We start from the raw sequence: 15,704 nt of genomic DNA, 5'->3' as shown, positions 1-15,704 counted from the left end.
CTAGTTTGGCTTTTTCAAGAGGAGATCATGCCTGTTAAACTTGGTGGACCACTTCGAGACAGTCACCAAAACCCTAGACAAGGGCAAATCTGTGTATATGGTCTATCTAGACTTAGCCAAGGACTTTGACGCAATCACCCACTCAGGTATCATTGATAACAGCTGGGTATCAACCCATATATTGTCAGATTTGTTGTAAACTGGCTCACTGATAGAACTCATATGGTCAAAATAGGAGACTCCACATCCTCCAGCAGACCCATAACTAGTGGTGTTCCACAGGGATCATTTCTGGAACCCCAACTATTTGGAATCTACTGCTCCGAAGTACAGGCTAAAACTAAAGGACTGTGGCTGACAAAGTTTGCTGATGACTGCAAACTAGGAGAGCTCATTGGAACCCCTAGTGATGTCAGCATCCTTCAAGCAGGTCTTATGCAGACTACTGACTGGTGCCAAAGTCATGGTCTTAAACATAATTAAAAAAAACATTATCATCCCCTTCAGCAAGAGTGATGTTCCTGCAAACTACCACATAAATAGCAATACCCTAAGCATGCAGCCAGTGATGAGAGATCTGGGCACACAGGTCAACAGCAACCTTAACTTCAATCACCATGTCTCCACAGTGGTAAGAAGGGCATTTTATATTGCTCATCTCATAAGATAAGTAAGGGCAATGCCTCCAGAAAAAATGGTTATATTCCCCCTGCACTCTTCCCTCATTAGGCCAATAATAGTGTACAATGCTCCCTTTGGTATGTTCCTTTCCAAATACCTGCAGCAACTGGAGAGACCACAAAGGTTCATTACAGAGAAAATTCAGGGTCAAGATCTGTCTTATGTGAATAGACTGAAATTACTGTCAACTTTACTCTGTGTCATACAGACTGCTCATAGATGACCTGTGCCTTGCATATAGAACAATCACTGACCCAGCTTTAATGAAAATGCTGCACATTTGCAAATCAAATGGCACACAGGTCACTCATTCAAAGGAACTTAACCTGGTATGTGACATCAATAGAACTTGCAGGAGAGACAGACTTGTCTCACAGAGGTTGCCCCATCTTTGGAACAAGCTTCCTATTCATGTTTAACAAAGTCCCTCATTGGCCCTCTTTAAGTGTAATTTGGATGATTGGATGGGTTAACTGGAAATTCACACCAGGGGTTCCACCTGTGTCCCTCTTGGATAGGGGCAATAGATTCTGATTTTTAGGGTTTGCTTGAACCAGACACCCTTGGGAACATGGGTTGAACTTGGCTAGGCTTGTAAAGGCCCTGGGGCCATTAGCCTAGTAACCTCCTATGAACTTATGATCCTATAATAAATATAAAAATACATCTGTCTAACAATATCTAGTAAATGTCTATCCATGTGTATTAGTGTGCAAAACAAATAGGGTATTAATAGCACAGAAAAAATGTCAGTGCTTTGCAAAAAAGAAAAAAAAAATTATCATGACAGTTTTCATGTTAGTGTGCATAAAAATAAGGTATTAATAGCACAGAAAAAATGTCAGTGCTTTGCAAAAAAGAAAAAAAAAACTGTCATGACAGTTTTCCTGTTTATAGCCTCAAAAACATGTTTATACAATGAAAACTAGTAGAAAAACCTCACAAAAATAAAGTAGCGGTTGAAGTAAACTAATATATATAAGTATGCAGGTGTGTGCATGAGCATCCACCAGTATGGTAAATGGGGGAATTATTCCAATACTACATGGTAATAGTGGCATGAAAAGTGTGTGTTTTGAATATACCATTTAAATCTCTGGTATGATGCAATAAATCTAATCAAAACACAATTGAGGTTAAAGTAACTATATATATATATATATATATGTATATATATATATATATATATATATATATATATATATATGTATATATATATATATATATATATATATATATATATATATATATATATATATATATATATATATATATATATATATATATATATATATATATATATATACACAGACACACACACATCCTACACATCATTTGAATTATTATTTAGTATATTTTTAGTGCATAAAAATATTCCTCAAAAAATTCCCTAAATAACCTTTACAGATTGTGTGTCAGCTTACATAAATTCAACACACTTTTAAAAGAGCAAGAGTAAAGTGCTGATTTTCTGAATGCATTTCATTTCAACTGCCAGCATAGTTCTTTTTTCTCCAACACACCACTGACGTCCCTTTAAGCTCATTCATCTTCACACAGTCCAGAATGATAAATTTAAAACCAGAAAGTCCGGGGTGTTCTAATAAGTGTCGGATAATGCGTTCCTCTGGCATTTATGTCTGATGCCAGAAAGATGAACTGAAATCCTTCTTTTCAGTATATTCATAGTCTTACCAACATAAAATGTAGGAAGTCATTACACGTGGCCCTATATAAAACTTTTTCAGTATTACATTTACCACCTACTGAAGATTTCACAATCTTTTTAAGATAGGGACACTCAAATAAGCCGCACTCCATCAAGTATTCACAGAAGGTGCAATTCGGTGGCCCACAGATTTTAGTGCTCATGTCTTCTTTTCCACATAGCTACATATGCTTCTGCTCTTTTGATATACAAAAGTAGGGTGAGTTCCTAAAACCCTTACAAGCTGTTGATTGTCAGTGAGGATGGCCCAGTTCTCATTAATAACGGCTTTAATTGTATGAAATCCCAGGTGTAAGTTAGAATGCAACTGTCCTTACTTTTCTCTTTTTTTGGGTTACGGTGTCCTCGTTGCATAATTCTACCGAAAGGTCTATTTCACATAGGGTCATTGTTTATTAATTTATTTGTTTTATTTTATTTATTTATTTTATTTATTTTACATTTGTTTACCGGGATAGTCCGACTGGATACATGTCCATTTTCAGCAAAGGCCTGGGGAGAAAAGCTCCACACAGACAAAACATGCATTGATTATACAAGAAGTTGAAAAACAAAACTCCACATAGACAAAATCTAAATTGTTTACACATGAAGTTAAGAAAAACAAATAGAATATATGAAAACAAAGTGATTATTTACATTATATACATTGGATATGTAGTGTTCCCTAATAGGGAGTTCACAATTCTCATGTACAGAAGCAGCTGCAAGTTAGATTGGATACAGAGCTTGGTGGCGTAGTTACATGTAATGATAATTACTGATTATGCTATCAGTTTATAGCTTAGTCAGGGTTGGTGCATGGGCATAGCCAGTTCACTTTGAGATGCTGTTTGAGGTTTTTTTTGAAGAGACTTTTGGAGGATTGTAGAGTTATATAGCTTGGCAATGAGTTCCAGGTTTTGCCAAAAAAGTTGGCAAACAGGGATTTACCAGCTGAGTTATTAGCTTTGTGGGTTTGGACCGGTAGTTTATCGGCTGACCATAGGGATCTTAGGTTGTTATATGGCTTAATAATATTTATTAGTGAGGGGGTATCCTCTGGGTGGTACAGAACTTTGTGTGCTATTAAGAGTTGATTGAATTGTATTAAGCTGAGCAGTTCTAGCCACTCTAGTTGTTTCAGGTTCTGTCAGCAGTGGGTTTTGTAGGTGGAGCCAGTGGCGAATCTGGTAGTATGGTTGTAGCTATGGAATAACTTACTTAGTTCGGTTTTGTTGAGGTTTGAGAGTACAGGTGACACATATAAAGGAGTAGACAGTAGGTGTGATCGGGTGATTGCAGTCCTAGCCAGTGGGGTTAAAAGTGTCTTGTTTTTATACAGTGATCCTAGCTTCTTACTGAGGGTCTCTATGGTTTTGTTGACCTGTATGTAAAATTTGAGATTATTGCCAATGATAACCCCTAGACATTTAGTGTGTTGATCTGGGGAGATAGTGGTGCCAATTTTAGATGTGACAGAGAATGACAGTGTGGCAGATCTACTAGTGAGGGTGAAGAGTAGAAGTTTAGTTTTATTGGAGTTATTGTTAGTTTTAGAATCTCTAATGGGATCTGGGATCATATGTAACATGTTTGATTCATATCATCTAGTTAAGAAATCATTTTCAAGATCATTTATATTTTTGAGAAAAGGGGCCAAATCTGTGGTAATGCGTGCTAATCTGTAACCTTGTGATTTTATTACATTGTGCTTAGTTTTTACTGGATACATACCATCTCTGTGAATTAAGTAGTTCATTCTTGTTGGTTTCCTCTATAAGTTGCTAATTAATTTTCCTCTGTCTTTATCAATACTGACAGTCATATCAAGGAACTGCACTGACTCCAAGCTGATAGAAGTGGTAAATTTCAGGAAGGAGGTGGAGTTTTTGATGTAATATGTTCATAGATAGGTACTAGGCTATCGGCCCAAGGGCCTAAGTAAGCCTAGCCAACAAGGTTCCCTGGCTTACTCCACCCAAGAAAGTTATTTTTCTGTGCCACTGTTGAGCAGAGCCACAGACGTGATCCCCAGTGTGTATTTCCTATTTCCCATCCACTCATCAAGATTTTTCTTGAAGCGTGCTAATGAGGAACTTTGCTTGACATAGATGGGTAGCTTGCTCCAGAGTATGGGAAGTCTCTGGGACAGGAATCTATCCCTCCAGCATGTCCTGTTTATTGTGGTGACAGGGTTTAGGTCCCTAGAGTGTGTAGCTTGGAGGGATTTCTTTAGGTTTAGCATGTCCAGCAGCTCTGGGTTTAACATAGCTTTATATGTTAGGCAGAGATCACCTCGGAGTAGGCGATATGCTATGGAGTAAAGCTGGAGTTTTTTGAGATGGTCATTGTAGGGCATCTGTTTGAGCCCAGTAATCCTCTTTGTGACGTACTTCTGTGGCCTTTCCAGCTGCTGCAGATGTCTTGTGAGGTACATTCCAAAAGGGGCGTTTTACTCTATAATGGGTCTAATGAGTATCGAGTAGAGGGGAACAATGACCTCTTTTTTCCTGGATGAGAACCCATTTGTGATGAGGTGTGCCACATAGTAGGACTTCCTGACTACTGTGGCGATGTGATTATCAAAGGAGAGACTACTGTCCACCTGGTCCCAAGGTCTCTTATCACATATTCGGTGTTAAGTAGACTGCTGCCTATGTGGTTGTTCATGGGTACAGAGTTTTTACCAAAGGGGATGACAATGCACTTTTGGCATTGAGCTTGAGGCCATGGCTCTGACACCAAGCATCTGTCTCTGTGAGCCCCTTCTGTAGGATGTCCACATCATTTGGGGACTTGACTATGGCTCCTAGTTTGCAGTCATCTGTGAACTTCATTAGCCAGAGGCCTTCTATGTTAGCCTGTACTTCAGAGAAGAAGATACCAAACAGGGGAGGCCCCAGGACTGATCCCTGTGGTACTCCACTTGTCACTAGTTTGAAGTCAGAATTGGAGTCTGCAACATTTACAGTGTGGGTTCTGTCAGTGAGCCAGTTGGCAACCCATCTTGTGATGTAGAGATTTATACCTAGTTTAGTGAGTTTAGCTATAATTCCAGAATGAGGGATGGTGTTGAAAGCCTTGGCGAGGTCAAGATAGGCTGTGTGAACCACCTTACCCTCGTCTACGACTTTGGTGACTGCCTTAAAGAAGTCGATCAAGTTCAGGAGGTATGATCTGCCTTTCACAAACCCGAACTGGGTGGGGTCCAGAGTTTGGAGGTTACAAATGTCTTTGTTTATGAGTTTCATGATGATATGTTCCATGGCCTTGCAGAGCAGGCTAGTCAGGCTAATAGGGCAATAGTTCCAAGGATCAGTAGTGGCTCCCCCTTTGTGGAGTGGGATAACTATTGCAGTGCACTATTCAGTAGTCACAAAGCCTGATGTAAGGCTATGACTGAACATGGTGCTTAGGTGGGGAGTCAGTTTGTTCTGAAGTTTGTGTAAAACACAGCCTGGGATGTTGTCTGGTCCTATGGATGCTGTGTTTTTGGCTTTAGAGAGTGCATCTTTTACCTGCGTAGTTGTGACTACAGGGACTCTGCATTTTTCCTGTATAGATAGGGGTAATGTTAGCACTGAACCTATCTGCCAGGATGTTGGCAATATCAGTTGGTTCGTAATTTGTGTGCTGTTGTGCTGTAACTCAGAGCAGATCTGGGTGTTGCCATTGTGATTCTTGACATAGCTATAGAATGCTTTGTGGTTGTCCTTAGAATCAGTGGTGATTTTGTTTTTGTAGCTTGCTTTGGAGGATCTTATAAGGGATCTCAGCTTCTTACTGAGGCTGGCCAGAGAGCTCCTCCACTCATGGGATTTTACACTCTTTTGCAACAGTTTCGTCCTTCTGTTGTACAGTTTGTTCATGGCAGGGAACCACCAGATTGGCTTCCTTTTTTGAAGGCTAGCATCTTGGTTCTGTTTGGGATAGCACGATCCATGCACTCTTGGCAGTGCTTATAGAGTGAATTTGTGTAGGATTCAGCAGTCGTAACTGTATTGTCCATCTGCATGGGTGTCATGAAGTTCACCCCTTCTGTCTTAAGAAGCATGAAGTTGGCTTTGGAGAATTTTTTTACTGTGATTTCATTAATGGGGGGGTGGAGGTGGGATGTGGATATCTAGGGTGATTAACTTATGGTTGGATTGGACCAACGAGGAGATGACTTCAGATGTGGAACACCGGTCACTCATGTTGGTAATGTCTAGGTCTAGGATATTGTTGCCCCTGGTGGGGGTGTGGATAAGTTGATCCAGGGCATTGGAATTTATGAATTCCAGAAAGCGTTGAGGAAAGGTGCTGGTACATGAGTAGTTTTCCCAGTTAATGGTGGGGTAATTGAAATCGCCCATTATTAGGGTGTTTGGTTGAACCCTAATATTTTTAAAGTATATCAAGAAAAGAGGAGTGGGAATCCTGGGGCATGGTGGGGGATCTGTAGCAAGCTACAATTTGAATGGGTAAACTCAGTGAGTTAATATTTCTCACCTTGCCAGACTATGAATACATCATCAATAAAGCAAAGGTAGCTGATCATAAAACTCCAGTATTCACTTTGCAGTATGAATTTTTCCTCTCACTTGCCTATAGCTACATGGCAAGGCTAGGGGACTTACCCACACCCATGGCTACCCCATCATCTGTTTGCAAGCCTGGCCATTGAAACTGAAAAAAAAATGTAACTTAACACCAATTTTATTAGCTTCCCCAAGCATTCAGTTCTGCCTTGTCTAGCATTGTTATTTCTGCTATAAGCCTCTGTAGCTGCTTCAATACAGTACATGTGTGGTAACACAGTGTGTAGGGCTTCAATGTCAGTAGTTACCAAAATGCTTTCTTCATTCACATACACTTCTTTTATGAATCCAAAACAGAAGAGGAGTTATTTTTAGCAAGAAGCTGAAGAATAAAATCTAAGTATGTGGCAGTGGCCTCTGATATGGAACATAACATAGGAATGAACAGGCAGAGATTCTGCTATTGAATTGACCGTGTTGTGGTGTTAAGACTTGCATGCCTCTGTGATTCTTAGAGCTATGCTGTCTGCATTTTGTGCTACTGTTAAGGTCAGCTTAGCAGTTTGGTCTAAGAAGTGGGGCCAGATGAACAGTAATACCTCTCAAATGTACAGATTTTTGCAGTATATCCAGATTTTTGTTTCATATTTTTGTTCTGTTTTTCATAAAATTGCAGTTTTCTGGCAAATCATCAGCAAATCATTAAGGAAATCATTAAGGAATGGAAATCATTAAGGAATGGAGTCAGAACATAATGACAGATATTTGAGTTGCAGACTTCATACCTTCAGAAAATGTACGTCAGTGCAAATCCTGTTATTACATCAACTGTCTAAGTTTGTAAGAGCAATATTTAAAAATTGTCACTCATTTGTGGTCTTTGTCCCCCCATTATTTATGGCTTTGTCCATATTTCTAACCCTGAGAGGTATGACAGTAATACAAAACCTAAAAACTGGACTCGACATGATGGTTCATTTAAAAAAATCAGAGAACCTCAACCAGGCAAGGGATACTGGACCCACATCTGGAGCCAGGCCTGGGAGTGGTATTTGCTGGCAGTTGTTTGATTTCCCTGGCTGGATGGCCTATGAAAACCATACATACTCAACCAGAAAAAGCTCTGTGAATCTGACATGTGGCCTCAATACCTGCAACGCAAAACATGGGGGGGGGTCAGTTGCTATTCTAGATAAGTGGCAGGCAGGAGTGGAATACATTAAGATGGAAAACTGGTTCTTGGGAATTGTAATGCCACATCAGTGATGGAGAAAGAGCTGGACCTTGTGTGTGAGGTTAAAACATGCCTGCTAGAGATAATTGATCTTAGTCTGAAAGTGACATTGCCTCTAGAACCAAGCTTCCCAGCCACAAATGGTCAGTCTCCTACTTCAGCACTACCTCTTAAAACAAGCAGCAGGTGTATGCAGATGAATGTGGGTGGGGATAATACCAAGCTCTCAGATGGGTGTTGTAAAACTGGAGTTTGTGCCAGTGGGCAAGAGTGCCACCTTAGTGCAGCTACAAGATGCAGAAAGAAAACCTGACAGTTAGTACCTAAACACCTAATATCTGTTGAGATCATTTGGCCTTCTTGGAGACCATAAGTTCCTGATATGGTACCACCTTCTGACTCTATAGTCTTACTGGGAATCTTCAGTATTCATGCTGGGAATCATGAAGTTATCTGAAAAAGTGTGATTGAGAAGAATAGCTTGCCTGATTAAAACCCATCTGGGAATCATTATTGGACTTTTGTGCTAGTCAGTGATTGTCCTTCACAAACTTTATGTTCAAGCACAAGGCTGATCATTTGTGTACTTAGTACCAGAACACTTTAAACCAAAGACTGATTATAAACTTTGATTGCATGTCATCAGACCTGATGCAGTATGTTGTAAAAACTTAGATCAAGGAAGATACTGAGATGTCAACAGATCAACATTTGGAGGTGAGTTAAATCAGAAGGCCTGGATGGTGGCTGGATAGACCCAGCAAACCCAGACATGTGGTAAGGGTGTCTTAGGGATCTCTACCAGACTTGTCCATGGAAGATGAGTCCTTTCCCCACTACCTCTGAAAGAACTTCTTTCATATTAGAGGAACGGTTGGAGAGATGGAGTCCATATGGTCCTTGTTCATGACAACAGTAATCATCTCAGAGATAAGGAGCTGTGGCAAAAATATGATCAGGGCTTCTCATGGTGGTAAACCTAGAACCTGCTGCAAAACACTAAATTGGAGGTAAAATGCTTAAAGAAAGAAGCCTTCCATACAATGTTAATATGGGCCACTCTGGATTTGACTTGGACATACTGACAGGTCAACAAAGCAGTAGCTACAGCAGTCGTGAAACAGAGGCTCAGGTACTGGAGGAATTTAGTCAGGTCATGGGGAAAACTTTCAGATGACTTCAAAGAAGTGTTTGCAATCCATCTGAAGACTCACAACAGGTATGCAGAACATTGCCCAAGCTGTTCTCTACAGGGGTGGAGAAACCCTAACTTTGACTGGGGACATTGTTGGGTGGTGAAAGAAACATTTTGAGGAACTCCTTAATCCAGTGGACATGTCCTTCTCTGAGGAGGGAGTATCAAAAGAAGCTGATAAGACTGGCTCCAGTTTAATAGATAAGATCACTGCTGTAACTAAACGATCACTGCTGTAACTAAACCGCTAAGTGTCAGGGCATGCAGAGTGGACAAAATAAGTCTGGAAATGATGGATGTTGTTGGGGTGTCATAATTAATACTCCTTTTTAGGGTTGGTGTAAGGAGGGGAAATACACCTGAATTGACAAATGGGGCTCATGGACCTGCATTTTTCAAAGATAGGGGCAGGAGGGTATAATCTAGTTATACAGGGATCACAGAACTCAGCTTTCCTAAGAAAGCCTTTGTCAAGGTGCTGGAAAGGAAGTGGCATTTGATGGTCAAGCCTCTGATTCAGGAGAAGAAATTAATAATCTCTCATAAAATATGGAAAGAATTTTGTAAATGGCTAGGTAAGATAGATGTTATCATTTTATTTATTTGTCTTGTGTGCGTTTTGGCCCCTCATACCTGCTGACGTGTAAGACTCTTAATCAAGGTTTCCATTCATTCTCCACTTCATCCCAATCACTCGGAACCTCACATCACCCCAAGGGGAGTCCCACTCTCTTCAGAAGAAGTTAGCCTCATTAGTGGCAAAAAATAAATCCAGATGGCCATTATTTGGGCAGACATGAAGGGTGATTTGGACCCTCTGATCCTCACTCTGCTTCTGTTCTACATTCCTCTGCTTCACTAGATGCAATCCTTATTCTAATGGCCTGAGGTTCTGATTTTAGCCCACAAGATCCAGGCCAGCCACACTTAAAGATATAACTCAATTGTCTTCAGACTAGGGAATGAAATACCAAAAAAAATCCAGGTACAGAACCATGCTTGAAGGTAATAAAAACAGGACATTTTATTCACAAGGATAACTGGTAAACGCTTTCACAACCTCACAGGATTGCTTCTTCAGACCATATAATACAAAATCCACACCCTCCTAAAATATGTGACTACAGAGGAAAAAATATCCAATCACATCAACGAATCAATTAAGACCGCTTAATCAAAAAGTAATCAACTTAAAAACACAGTGCTATAAACCAGCACAAGGATGTATGTAAAAAATACATACATAAAAAATAAACAGTAAAAAATATGTATATGTAAAACACGCATATATATGTATGCACAAAAGTATACATACACAAAAAAATGTTTTAATAAATATATACAAAGCCTACAACATAGCAGTCATTACTTCCTTAACCTCCTGTTTTAAGAACAGGTCTCAGTGAAACATAATCATTGAGACCTGGTGGCCTGTGAGCTGCCAGGAGTAAAATCCATCTAAGCTCCCTTTTTTCTGTCTTATTAACTAAGTCATCCTTCCTATCCCCCATTTGTAGGGTATCAATCACTGTAAAATCAAAATAATGGTTGTCACTACATCATGCTGGCCATACTGGGCGTTTCTGTTGTTTGGAGACTAGGGAATAACTTCACCACTTTGTTGCTATTAGGCACTGTTCCTTTCTCACACTAGTGAGGGGAGGAATTTTTTTGCTAAACTTAACCCTACCCCTTTGGAGGTTGGTATAGGCACTCACATCACCAAATGGGCCTAAATTGCCTTTCCTTGCTTACATATGCTCCTACCCACACACCAGTAAAGGCTACCATACAACATGATGGTAGCACCAAGCTTATGTCACTGGTTCTTACTGCTTTTCTGCACATAAAAAACTCTACTTAGCTGTTAAAAAGTGCAACAGACCAAAGCCATAATTCACCCCCCCATGGCCAAGCCAGTGATGGTCACTTATTTCCTTCCTCCTGTTGATAGCTTCTCCAACTATCAGACTTGTCAAACAATCCTGGGTAGTCTGTGCCACAGTCTGGGTTCTATCAATCTGCATCATGGAGTTGAGTTAAAGCTAACAGTTTTATATCATAGGTACATACAAACAATAATAGGCAAAAGATTACTGACATCATAAGGTGCCTATCCATATACACTTTTAAGTAGACACAGTTAACGAGTTCTTAACCCCTCTTTACAAGTACTTAATAGTGCCCACCTCCCAAATCAAACAGGGCTATACATGATAACCCTGGTGTAAATGTATGTCTACCCATTCAATCATCGAGGTTAGCCTTAAAGATAGACAAAGTAGTACTTTGATCTGCTGTGGAAACATATTCTGTAGGATGCATAGACATTGAGTTAAGAACCTATGATTCCTGTTTATTTGTTGGTTTAAATGTAGGTCCCTATTGAGGATGTTTATAGAACCACTGTTTTTTTCAAACAAATAGGAGGTCAAATAGGACTTGACCTTTCATAGCTCAAAAAGCAAGAACAGGTCACCCTGGAACAGCCATTAGAATACTGAGTATAAGGACAGTTGCACTAATCTATCAGGATAGTTGAAGGATTTAAGACATTACATTTTTTTGGTGTTTAAAAATAACTGAAGCCTTTCTAGCTTAGCAATGCACTTGGATTTATACATATCAAAAATTGTATTTAATGACTGATAAGGGAAGAGTAGGGTACTAAGATGACATATTTTAGATCTTGAAGATATTCTCTTGGAAATTAATTGGATCAGATAGAAGGATTTCCAGACTATGTTGTAAATATGGTGATCAAATGAGAGACAATTGTCTGAACTTTCAATATGGTTGCACACTGATCAACAGTTGATTTGAGGTCTCCCACAGTGTGGAAACAAAAATTGTGTAAAAAAGGGCCAGTTAAGCTGTTAAAATGGGTAATGTTTGGTCACTGGCTAGTAATTACACTGCATGGATGCCAGCAAATAAGAAATTTGGAGAACCTGAGAGAAAATCAACTACAAGAGAAAAAGAGAAAATTCTGGCTAGGTAGATTCTTGCCGCTGTTCAGCAAAAAGCATTTCAGGGTTCATCTTTGATACATGAGATAGTTTCTAGTAACTTAGAGGAAAAAGTAAATCAAACTCACCCACAGCTGTTTAAAATAAATGAAACACTGAAGGAACAGGTCAACTCAAATAACAAAAAGCTGGAAAAAATATAAAAAGCTTTACCTAGCTATTCAGATAAACTGATCAAACTGCAAAATCAGAGGCTGAAATAAAGAAAAGTCTGGTTCGGCTTGAGGATTCTCAAGAAGTGTTTCAAAAACTAGTAGTTAGAAGAAAGAGCATGCAGAGAAAACATGGCATTTTCTGCTGTACTGGAGAAACTAGAAGGAAAAGAGTGCAGTAATTTTATGAAAGTACAAATAATCAAACTGGACTGGTGTTCCAGATTTGTTAATTGGAAGGGAAGATGGTGTGTATGCTCCAAACGTGGCCATGTGAAAGACCAATATTAGTAAAGATGCAATCATACCAGCAGAAACAGTTGCTCCTAACAAAATTGTGGCAAGAAGGAAATCATTGAAAACTGGAGAAGATAGGGTGCTCGTGGAAAATGATTATTTACTGTGCAACAGGCAGAATAGAAACACTTTTGTCCCAGCAATATACAGAAACAGGTGTAAGGTTCGATCTGTTTTGTCCAACTGTCTTCAGAATATTTTTCTTGGCAGATGAAAGACATTTTTTTAAGCAAGAGACATCTTTATTAAATTATCAGTTGTGACATAGGCAATTATACATTTATATAAATGAAAACAAACCATATTGACATATTTTAGTTGCAAACATTATATATCAGTTATAATCTATCCAGTCTTTGTTAGTCACACATTACATAGCTCATTCAAACCCTGCCTTCTTTTAAATCTCACTCCTCCTCCAAAACATTATACTGCATGTATTGTTTCCACAATTCCCATTTTTTTTATGTAATTTGTTCCAACCTTTTCTAAAGATCCCATTTCCAGTTGCTTTATCTCTGTTACTATATTCACTACTTCTAGTACAGTTGGTTTAGACTTTGATTTCCATTTTCTAGTAATTGCTTTTTTAGCAGCCACCATAATTAGACTTAGCAAGGCTTTACTATGTCTAGGCAATTCTGATTCTGAATCATAACTCAGTAGGCAATTCTGATTCTGAATCATAACTCAGTAAAAAGCATTGCATTTATTATACCAATTTGCTCACCCAGTATTTCTGATAGAGTAGTCTGGATGGAATTTTTAATGTCTACCAACTCATTACACTCCCAGAAAATATGTTCCCAGTTACCTCTTTCTTCCCCAGCACCCCCCTCCCAAAGAATTGCTGTCTACCTGAGGAAAATTCTTTGGAGTCTACTTTGGGTATAAAAATACCTCAGTAAACATTTCCAAGCAAAGATCCAAAATCTTCTAGACTTTATTGCATATTTGGGCGAAAATCATATATCCCCCCATCGTTTCTTTGTGAATTGCTTATCCAGTCTCTCTTTCCAATAATTTCTAACCTTCTCTGCTAGATTCTTATCGTTATCATGCAACATTTTATATGCTTTACTAATTACCCTTTTTTAACAGCAGCTTTTGTTCTAGATTCTACTAAAAATTCTACCACTGCTGGTCTTTCACTTAGGACCCTCCTGCTTCTTTCTCTTTGCCTATACTCTGATATCAATCCTTGATAGGGAAGGCACTCCCTAGCTTGCAGTCCAAATAAATTATTGGCAACTTCCCATTCTATTACCTTTCCCTCTCTAATTATTTGCTCCCAATATCTTGGTTCCTTTGCCAGTTTTCTCCAATAAATTCCAGCCCCCTCTTGCCCATTGTCTGTATCCATAATTGTAGTTAACTCTGTGGATAGAATTTCCTTTTTCCAGTCCCATGTTGGCTTAGTTCTTAGAATACTTTCTGTTACTTTATGAATATAGTATTTCTTCCATTTTTAATTTCTCCAAATCTTTTGGGTTTCTAATACCATGATGGGACTGGACCCCATTCCTAAATCAAAGTATGATTAAAGTTCATGAAATTAGCATTGTTTCAATCTTTGATGTCTTCGAAAACTGCACTTCACAGCACCCGCAATGTGCCTAGTAATGACTACTGCAATTTTTATGGAGTTACATGCATTGGTACATATCTAAATACAAGTGTAGGTTATTTTTATAAGACCCATTGCTCCTATTACTATTGGAACTGTCTAGGTATCTTTCATCCACATTGCTCTCGTTTCTGCCTACAGATCTTGATATTTCATGACTTTGTGTCTCTCTGTATGCAACACAATTTAGTTACTGGGTGTAGTGATTTCAATGATCAATGCTAATTTTGTCATCTTTTCATGGACCACTATATCTGTAGTGATTTCAATGATCAATACTAATTTTGTCATCTTTTCATGGACCACTATATCTGGTTTTCTCGCATCTCTCTTTTGAACTGTTGGTAATGGGTGATCCCACGTGATGTAGACTTCATCATTTTCTATGATGTTTTGTGGCCCATGTTTCCAGTGTTTTTCAGCCACTTCAGTACCACAATGTTTGCACAATCTCCTGTGCAACAGTCTTGCCACATTATTATGCCTTTCAGTATACAATCCTTCTGCCATTAGTATTTCATGACCAGTAACAAGGTGTGCGACTGTTTCCAATTCTGTTTTACAAAACCAACATTTGTCCATTTCTCCCACATGGACTTTGTAAACCAACATGTATGTAGCCCACTATCTTGGGCCGCCAATATTAACCTTTCATCTTTTGGTTTGAATTCGCCTCTCCTTACCCATTCCTACATTCGATCCTGATCAACATGAGGTTCTTCCAGAAGTTTTCTATACTTGCAGCTATATTTATGCATTTTCCACATTTCTTGCCTTCTTATCTGATCTTTTACCTTATATTCTTTTTTTGTTTTTGGCACATTTAGTTGCTGGCTGATTTTAATCTGCTTGATGCCAATATGCTTCTGCTACACTAAGCAGGGAAGTCATCTTAGATTTATTCTCCTCATGTTTCAAAACTTTCACTATGTTTGGGTTTTGTGAGGTCAGCAGATATGTGTGCAGTCCCACGATTGCAAATCTATACATGTAATCAGTTTCAAGGAGGCCCATACCTCCTTCAGAACAGGAAATATATAATCTTGGTATGGACTGATTGTTATAAATCATTTAGTGAGCATGAAGCATCCTTCTTGTTTTCCTGTCTAATCTATCCAACGCATTCTGGTGTCAGTCAATCACTCCAAAACTGTAAGTTAGGACAGGAAGAGCAAGCTGGTTGGCCTGAATTCTGTTCCTAGATGTGAATGCTGTTTTCAGAATTAATTTAAGTATTCCTTACTAAGTTTTATTCGCA

The sequence above is a fragment of the Protopterus annectens genome, chromosome 17.part0 (assembly GCF_019279795.1).
Source record: "Protopterus annectens isolate FY-2018-M chromosome 17.part0, PAN1.0, whole genome shotgun sequence".
In the NCBI taxonomy this organism is placed as follows: Eukaryota; Metazoa; Chordata; order Ceratodontiformes; family Protopteridae; genus Protopterus; species Protopterus annectens.
Note: the sequence above shows the minus strand (reverse complement) of the source record.